We start from the raw sequence: 9,029 nt of genomic DNA on the forward strand, positions 1-9,029 counted from the left end.
TCAACTGCAATTATTTTGTAAAATGAGCAAAGAGTAAATTTTGTTGACATAGGCTACTGAAATTTGAATCTATAACATAATCTATTTTAATGTAACAGCTTTCTCATTTCTCTTCCAACTTCACCATTTTAATATAAAATATCTCATTTTAGATTTTATATAAATTCATCCCATTAATGAGAATTTAAAATTGATACAAAATTATTGAAAGCCCAGGTCCATAGATGAAAGAAGTTTCTTATTAAGTATAGGAAATTTGGGTCATATATTGGAAACATTATAAATTATAATTATATAGCTTACATTCTATAATACCATAAATATTTATATATTCAAAATTGTGGCGAACTTGTTAGATGAATGAAGAAATTGGTGGTGTTAGAAATAAGAATATGGGGACGCCTGGGTGGCTTAGTCGTTAAGCAGTTGCCTTTGGCTCAGGTCATGATCCCACAGTCCTGGGATTGAGGCCCACATTGGGCTCCCTGCTTGGCGGGAAGATTGCTTCTCCCACTCCTGCTCCTCCTGCTTGTGTTCCCCCTCTCTCTATGTCTCTCTCTGTCAAATAAATAAATAAAATCCTAAAAAAAAAAAAAGAATATATGGGTTATGAATTGGAATGAAGTAGATCCATCTTAGATGATTATTATATGGAATAATTTAGATCTGCTTCCTTAACAACACCTAAAGGCATTATTCACAAATTTTTCTCAAGTGTTTTCTTCTAATTTTAGAATCTTGAACACATTGACTGAAGAAAAAAAAATTGTCTTCTTCTAAAATTTATTAATCTAGCTTCTAAATTTCTAGCAGTAGTCAAAACAAACAAAACAAACCAAAAAATCACTAGGCAGATAAAGACTTACATAGTATAAATTTTCAAAACAAAGATAGCTCCTGCATTAATTGAGTTTCTACTAATTGCAAGTGGGGAAGTCCAACTTCCAGTAAAATACTTATTTACTTAAGAAACTGGAGAGCACATATATGGGGCTTAATTCGGAAATAGTCTTAATTCGGAAATAGTCTTAATTCAGAAATAATCAAAATTAATTATTAATTCCAATAATTAATTTTATATTATTTTTTAGCTCCATTTTTCAAGTCTACTTTTATTTATGGGCTACAACTTCTTATACTCTTAAGATTTCTGACATGAGAGAGAAGATAAAATATGCTGAAATGTAGACTGATTTTGAAATATTAAACTTTTAAAAGTAGAGTAAATATTCTAATATAGACTTGAACATACAAAATGCACATTTAAATGCATCATTCCAGGACTTTATAAAAATCAGTGCTTTATTAATTGCATCTATGTTCATCTAATGCCTCTAGAAAATTTGAGTACTTCTATTGATGTACTTGTATTGAGTACAGTTAAAAGCACATACTAACCTTGGTAAATTTATTTGTAATATCTCTTTTCTCTTAAAATCTAATAAAGTTATGGTATTTTCCAACATACAAGTAATAACTATTTTTATATAGTTGTTTAGTGTTATCATTACTGTTGATATTTTTAAAGCTAATATTTATTTTATACTTACTATGTGCCAGCTACTGTGCAAAGCACTTTATAGCCACCATCAATTCTTTTATTCCTTATAAAAAACACTTTAAGGTGAACATTATTATTCTCCTTTTACCCATGAGGAAAATAGGACTTATAAAGTCTAAATAATTTGACTAAGTATACACAGCTGGGAAAGTTTCAGGGAGGGCTTGAAGCTAGATGGTAATCTCGAGAACTGTAACTTTGTGTTAATACACACAATTTTATTTTTTGTGCACAAAAATCCCCTTATTAAAACAATAAGAACAATAACTAACAAGCTGGCTTAGTGAACTGTGTTGTACTTATGATGTCTTTGGGAGTGCATGGATATCAACATTTATGTTCCTTGTTTAGTTCATTCATAGAATTAAACCTGTTGATGGGAAGTATTAGGTTGAGTATCAATATGGTTTAAATCTTAAATAAAAATCCTCCGTTGTCATCAGGTGACAAATGGAGATATAGAGAAAAAAAAAATTATTTTAACAAAATGATATAGTGTCCTAGGAAATGGAAATGTTCTACACCATCCAACATGGTAGCCAATAGCCACCTGTACCTATTAAACATTTGAAATGTGGCTAGTGTGACTGACAAAATACATTTAAAATTTCTCTTTAACTTCGGTTGATTTAAAATTAAATTTTAGAGCCACATGAGGCTGGCGTCTACTATATAGGACAACATAGCTCTGGTAGACTTCATCCAATCCAAATGATGGCTTCCAAATTATAGTCCCTGAATTTCTTAATAATATATTGAATCATTTGCTAGGCATATCACAATGGATGTCTAAAAGACATTTCTACCTGCATATGTCCAAATCCTTGATTTTCACTGAAAATCAGTAGCTTCTTTTATAGTGCCCATCTTTAGCAAAGCAAACCTCTATATAGTCTTTAGCTCAGGATAAAAACCTTGGAGTCATCCACAAAATCTTTCTCCTATATCCTTAACCTGTTAATAAAAATGCATGGGGTCTTTACCTTCAAACTCTATCAACTTTTCACCAAATCTAGAAGTACACCCTATTCTAAACCATATTCATCTCTTGTCTGGACTACAGTAGTTACTTTCTAACTGATCTTCCTCCTTTCACTCTAACTGGTCACTCTAACCAGTTTTCTTCCTCTGTGTTCTCAGATTTCTGTTCCAGCTTCACAAGCTGACTATGTAAGTCCTGGGAATGATCCAAACAGGTTTTACTGTGGAGCCTTTGAATTTGTTCATTTGTCTGGAATTATCTCTATTCAGATGTCCTCAATACTCCTTGACTTCATTTGGGCTTCTACTCAACTATTACCTTATTAGGAAGCCCTTCCTGGCAAATCCTTTTGAAGCAGCACCTCCCTACCCCTTACATGACCTTATATTTTCTATTAATATTTCTATTTTTTTTTCTGTCTTCTCCCTCTACAATCTATGAGCAGCGTAGCCAAAACATTTTTGTTTACTACTATATCCTCAGGGCATAGATCAGTATGCTGTAATTAAAATAACATAATAATTATATATACATATACATAATAATTATACACAAACACACACAATTGGGATTAAAAAATACAATCCTCAGGGGCCCTGTGTGACTCAGATGGTTAAGCTTCTGCCTTTGGCCCAGGTCAAGTCCTGGGATTGAGCCTTGAGTTGGGTTCCCAGCTCAGCAGGGAGTCTGCCTCTCTCTCCCTCTGCCTCTCCCTCTGTTTATACTCTCTCTCTCAAATGAATAAATAAAATCTTCGAAAAAGAACACAATCCTCTATTTGATATTGATTTTGAATATCAAGTATAGGGAGACCAACTGGGGTTAAAACATAAAATCTTCAAATTAATATCTTTGAAATATAAAATAATATAAACCCAGGTTCTTGATATGTAAGGCAATGACCAAAATTAGAATATCAGACAAAAGTAATGCTTTAAATTTTAAAAATAAAAGAACATAATGTGGTAGTTAGAGCCATTTTGAAATATCTAGTGGTTTCAATATTTTACTTTTTTTTTTAATTAACATATAATGTATTATTGGCCCCAGGGGTACAGGTCTGTGAATCACCAGGTTTACACACTTCACAGCACTCATTTTTTTTTTTTTACTTTTTTTAAAAAATCGATATCTCATTAGCTATAATGATTCTATAGCAAATTAAATTTAATTTTAGTTAAATATTTAATATTTAGACATCATTCAACATATGTTCAAATGGATTAAAATTTATTCCTTGCATCAAATGCTAGCAAGGACATGGAACAACAGAAAAATTCATTGCTGGTGGGAATGCAAAACAGTATGTCACTTTGGAAAATAGTTTGGCAGTTTCTTTTCTTTTTCTTTTTTCTTTTCTTTTTTTTTTTTTTTAGATTTTTATTTATTTATTTGACAGAGAGAGATAACATGTAGATAGAGAAGCAGACAGAGGGAGCGAGGAAAGGAAGATCCTTGCTGAGCAGAGAGCCCGATGCAGGGCTCGATCCCAGGACCCTGAGACCATGACCTGACCCAGGCACCCTAGTTTGGCAATTTCTTATAAAACTAAGCATGCTCTTACCACATGATCCTGCAATCACATCCCTTATTATTTACTTAAATGAGGTAATTACATCTCCAAAAAAAAAAAAAAAAAAAAACCTTGCACATGAATGTTTAATAGCAGTTTTATTCATTATTGCCAAAATGTGAAAGCAAACAAGATGTCCTTCAGTAGGTGAATGGATAAACAAACTGCAGTCTAGGGCCGCCTGGGTGGCTCAGTGGGTTAAGCCTCTGCCTTCGGCTCAGGTCATGATCTCAAGGTCCTGGGATGGGACCCCCCAGGACCTTGAGATGCATAGGGCTCTCTGATCAGCAGGGAACCTGCTTCCCCTCCCCCTCTCTCTGTATGCTGCTCTGCCTACTTGTGATCTCTCTCTCTCTGTCAAATAAATGAATAAATAAAATCTTAAAACAAACAAACTGCAATCTATACAATAAAATATTATTAAACATAATAAAAAAATAAGCTATTAAGTCACAAAAGTTCATGGAGGAAACTTAACATGCATATGCTGAGTGAAAGAAGCCAATCTGAAAAGGCTACATATGTATGATTCCAACAATATGACATCTGGAAAAGGAAAAACCATGGAGACAATAAAAAGATTAGTGGTTGAGTGGGGAGAAAGGAGGGAGGAATAAGAGGAAAACAGGGGATTTTTAGGATAATGAAACTGTTATTTGATGTGATATGTACTGGTGGATACATTTCATTATATGTTTGCCAAAACCAATGGCATAGAAAACATAGATAGTGAACCTTAATGTAAACTATGAGCTTTATTTAATAAGAAAGTATTGATACTAGCTCATCAATTGTAACACATGCACTATATTAGTTGATGTAAAATATTACAAATAGGGGAAATTAGGAAATATAGTGAAGGGGTATGTGGGAACTCTGTACTCTTTGCTCAGTTTGCTCTTAGTCTAAAACTGCTTTAAAAAACAAAGCCCATTAATTTAAAAAATTCATTTCCTAGATGATTTATCAGGGTAAGTTAATGATATTATAAAAAAATCCTGATTCTATATTTTAATCACCAATCTTAGTTTGGTGAAAACCTAGGACTCACCATTCTTTCTAGTGATCTTTGGAAATCTATTATACAGAGAGTAGGATTTGACAATTCTCTAAGAGAAACTTTATGAGTTGCTATAGAATCATGTTTCATTTTTATGCCATGGAGATGTGAGGACATATTTCAATCAGCCAAAGGGATTTCCTTTACAGACTGCATCTACAGTGTAACTGGTCCCATAAAAATGATAGAAAACATTAACACACTTATTTTATATCCTTATTGATGACTCAGTTTGATTTGAAATAATTAAGAACTTTCAAATGTAAAGTACTTAAAAAACAACAGTATGTGGTTAAGGTGAGCTACTCTGCATAATGATATTCATATCTAGAATTCCTCATTAATTGGTTTGAATTGCAAGCACCAAGATTCATACAAGTAATCTATTTGTTTAAAGATAATAGATAATTTTTTACAAAATCTAGTAATTGCCAGCACCTTTTGTATTATAACTCTTAGTTCAACAGTTAATTGGGACTCAGTATAATAAAATTTGGATAAAGTTTATGGGTGAGATTGATAATGTTTTTAATTGCCTTTCTCTATTTTAGGTAATGCATTGGTAAGTTTTTGTAGACCAATATTCATTAGATCATTAGATAGAGAAGTCTACATTTTGGATTAAAGGCTTCCATGAAAAAAGTATAAATATAATACATGATCACTATTTTGCCATATAATTAGTTATACTTAGGAATGCCATCTTCTACAAGTAAGCCACTAATGATGCTTGGCAAGAAGAAAAACAGAAGCATTTGAAAATCAGTTATATTTTCATGCAAATACAAATTATTTGGATGACCAATATTAGACTAGGGTTTTGTATCTATTGCTAACTTGCACAGAAGAAAAACTGAGAGTGTGGATCCCACCATGATAATGCAGTTTCAAAATTATTTGTTCTAGCAACAAATGTTCATGCTGGCCAGATAGATTTTGTTGTGTGTAAAACACATCAATCACTATAGATTCCTCAAGAACAATGTATTTTGTGCCAAGTGCATTAAGGGAGACCGTGAGGCACTTGGGTAGCTTTTACTGGAAGGTATTAATGAAAGGAGCAAATAGATGTGTTGGTAGGCTTCCTTTCCCACTTCAAACAAAAAATCTCCATGTTCATCAGGTCTGTATTTTACACTCTCAAAGACAGTTGCTCTTTGTAGCCAAAAAAAGTTTTGAGATTTACTATACCAAACAAAACCAGCAGGGAAATCCTCTACAAGAAATGGTAGTTCAAGTTATTGAATCATTTAATTAGATTAGTACCATTTCTCACAGAAATCTCTTCTCTGTGTGCTAGTTTTATATTAGTCTTTAAAAACATGGAGACAAACACACAGAAGTATCTTTGCCCTTGATCTTATTTCACTCTGAGGAAATGTAGAAAACTAGGATATGTGACATAGAAGTGAACATACTTTATAAAGGAAATAAAAATGGCACTTAAACAGTGTGCTGTGTTTTTGTATAAATTGTCTTATTTAAAAGCAACAAAGATTTTTGTATGATAACTGACAGAAATTCAAGTTCAAATAACACTAACAGGCAGGGATCTATTTAGTTTGTGTACCTAACAAGATCAAAAGGGTAATGGATAGAGACACCAGTAGGTATAAGAGTACAGTGATGGTCCCAGGAATATATGCTGCTTTAAATATTTTTCTGGTGTGTTTTACTCCCCTTGAGTCAGACTTTAATCAAATGGTAGGAACAATGCTCATCCACAACTCTAGGATTTTACTGTCTTTTGAGAATAACCATATCCTTAAAAAGTGTCACTTTCCCAAGAGTGTACAAGTAAATGAACTGATGTTTTCCCTATTTCCAGCTGAACTAATAAGAGGTTGAGAAAAGGTCTATAGAAAATACAAAACTCAAAATTAGTGAGGTATACACAACATGCTAGCCAGAAGAATACCCTACATAAATACTATTATTCCCATTATGTCAGTGTAGTGAGAATAGAATGGAATCTCCCAAAATGTATGTTCACAAGCCAACTGCCAGAAGTATGTGGTGTGGGTAAGACCAAAAACACATTGTCAATAAAGAAAGATGGGATGAAAGTAATAGGTAGAAATAAACACTGCAGGCACTATTCATAATTAGTTTAAGAGAATGAAACAGACTTCTAAGTGACATTACAAATGTCTGCCTCACATAGTGCCTCATATGCCTGGGATATCACGTGATCTCTCTTTGTAGCTTAGAGAATTTAGAGATGATACTTCTGAGTAAAATATGTGTTATTAGAGCAATGTGGTAAAATATTTACTACACAAAATACCTAAATAAAACTACTACTACAGCATCTTCCTTCCAAAACTGTTGTCAACTAACACATTGCTAATAAGGAATTACCCCAATCCAATATTGAATAACAATCAGACTCAGTTTTGGAGTTAGGATTGTTAGCAGAGATAGTTAACTGCCCACCAATAAGTTATACTTTCCCATGCAGCATATCATAATTCTACCAAAAATTAGATTTCAAGTTCTGTGTTTTTTAGAATTTTTTAAACCAGGTGTGGCTTTTTGAAACCTTAGGACATGGTAGAAGTGATATGTGTACTTCTAGGCCTAGCTTAAAATAATATCCCAAGTTCCCCAATTCTTTTTATTATACGTTTTTATCTTTCAGATGCCTAGAATGAAATCAACCTCCAAGACAACTTCAGAAAAGGCTTTGTTCAAAATGACAGAGCCATTGTCTGTCAGACTTCTTTAATTATTTCATGAAGGAGGAAAACCTACTGAACTGTTTACCATATAAAGCAAGACTAGAAATAGATTCATATCACTTTAAGCCATTTAAAGTTCCACATGTTATGAATGGAATCAATGTATTATTCAAACAAATAAGTAATCTGACAGCAGTTAGATTACTTTAAACAATGCAGTCATAGATCAAAAGAGAAAAGTTACTGCAAAAATGACAAGATGAAGAGAGTATTCAGAAGAATCCTGCCAATAGTGGGGAAGATCCTTAAATCTGCATTTTCAACTTCAATCCATACTCAGATATCTAGTCTTGTTCCCAGAGGGAAACAATGATCTCTTCCATTTTTTTTTTTTTTTTCACTGAATTAAATAGGGGAAAATTTAGAGTGAGAATTTGGGAATGTTTTGTTTGTTTGTTTGTTTGTTTTTTCTCACCTCCAGTTCTTCTGAAACCTAAATTTTCTCCTCCAGGCTTGGTCCATGATTTGATTCCTAAATCATCTGCTTCATTTGTTCTTAATTCTAAAACCTGTGTTAGCAAAAGGACTCTAATAAAACAGCTGGAGCTTAAACTCAAATTGTATAATTTACTTCTACCTTTCTACTTGGAGTAATGCATTCAAAATACAAATACCAAGAATGCTTATCATGTTAATTCTGCTTTAGGATACAACTAGGAATTCTACTACTAGACAGCTGATGGAGGCTTTTATGATTTCCAATGTTAATCGGTTCATTTCATCACCATTGATTCCTTGCCTAGAGGATCCCGTCCTATCACTCAAAGTAGTCTTCCCCGTATGGCATTATTCTTCACATATTTTCTTCTAATTTCTAGCTCTGTAGCTCAGGCTTCAAATTATATCAATCTATATATCATCTATCCACACGTATATAAATCTTAATCTCCAAGGGAACTTATATAGATGGTCAATATGAGGAAAGGCCTTATTAATGAAATAAAATAACCTCTATGTGTAGAGAAAATTTCAGTTTGCAGTCACATGGAATATCTTTACTATAGTAACTACTTTCTTCTTTGCATACATTTGGCTGTTTGTCTAGAATATTCAAACATAGATCAGGTTTTTCCCAAAGGATGTTTCCAATCTTCATGCCATTCTCTAAAGTT

Source organism: Lontra canadensis, unplaced genomic scaffold, assembly GCF_010015895.1.
Source record: "Lontra canadensis isolate GAN:19392208 unplaced genomic scaffold, GSC_riverotter_1.0 scaffold27, whole genome shotgun sequence".
Taxonomy (NCBI): Eukaryota; Metazoa; Chordata; class Mammalia; order Carnivora; family Mustelidae; genus Lontra; species Lontra canadensis.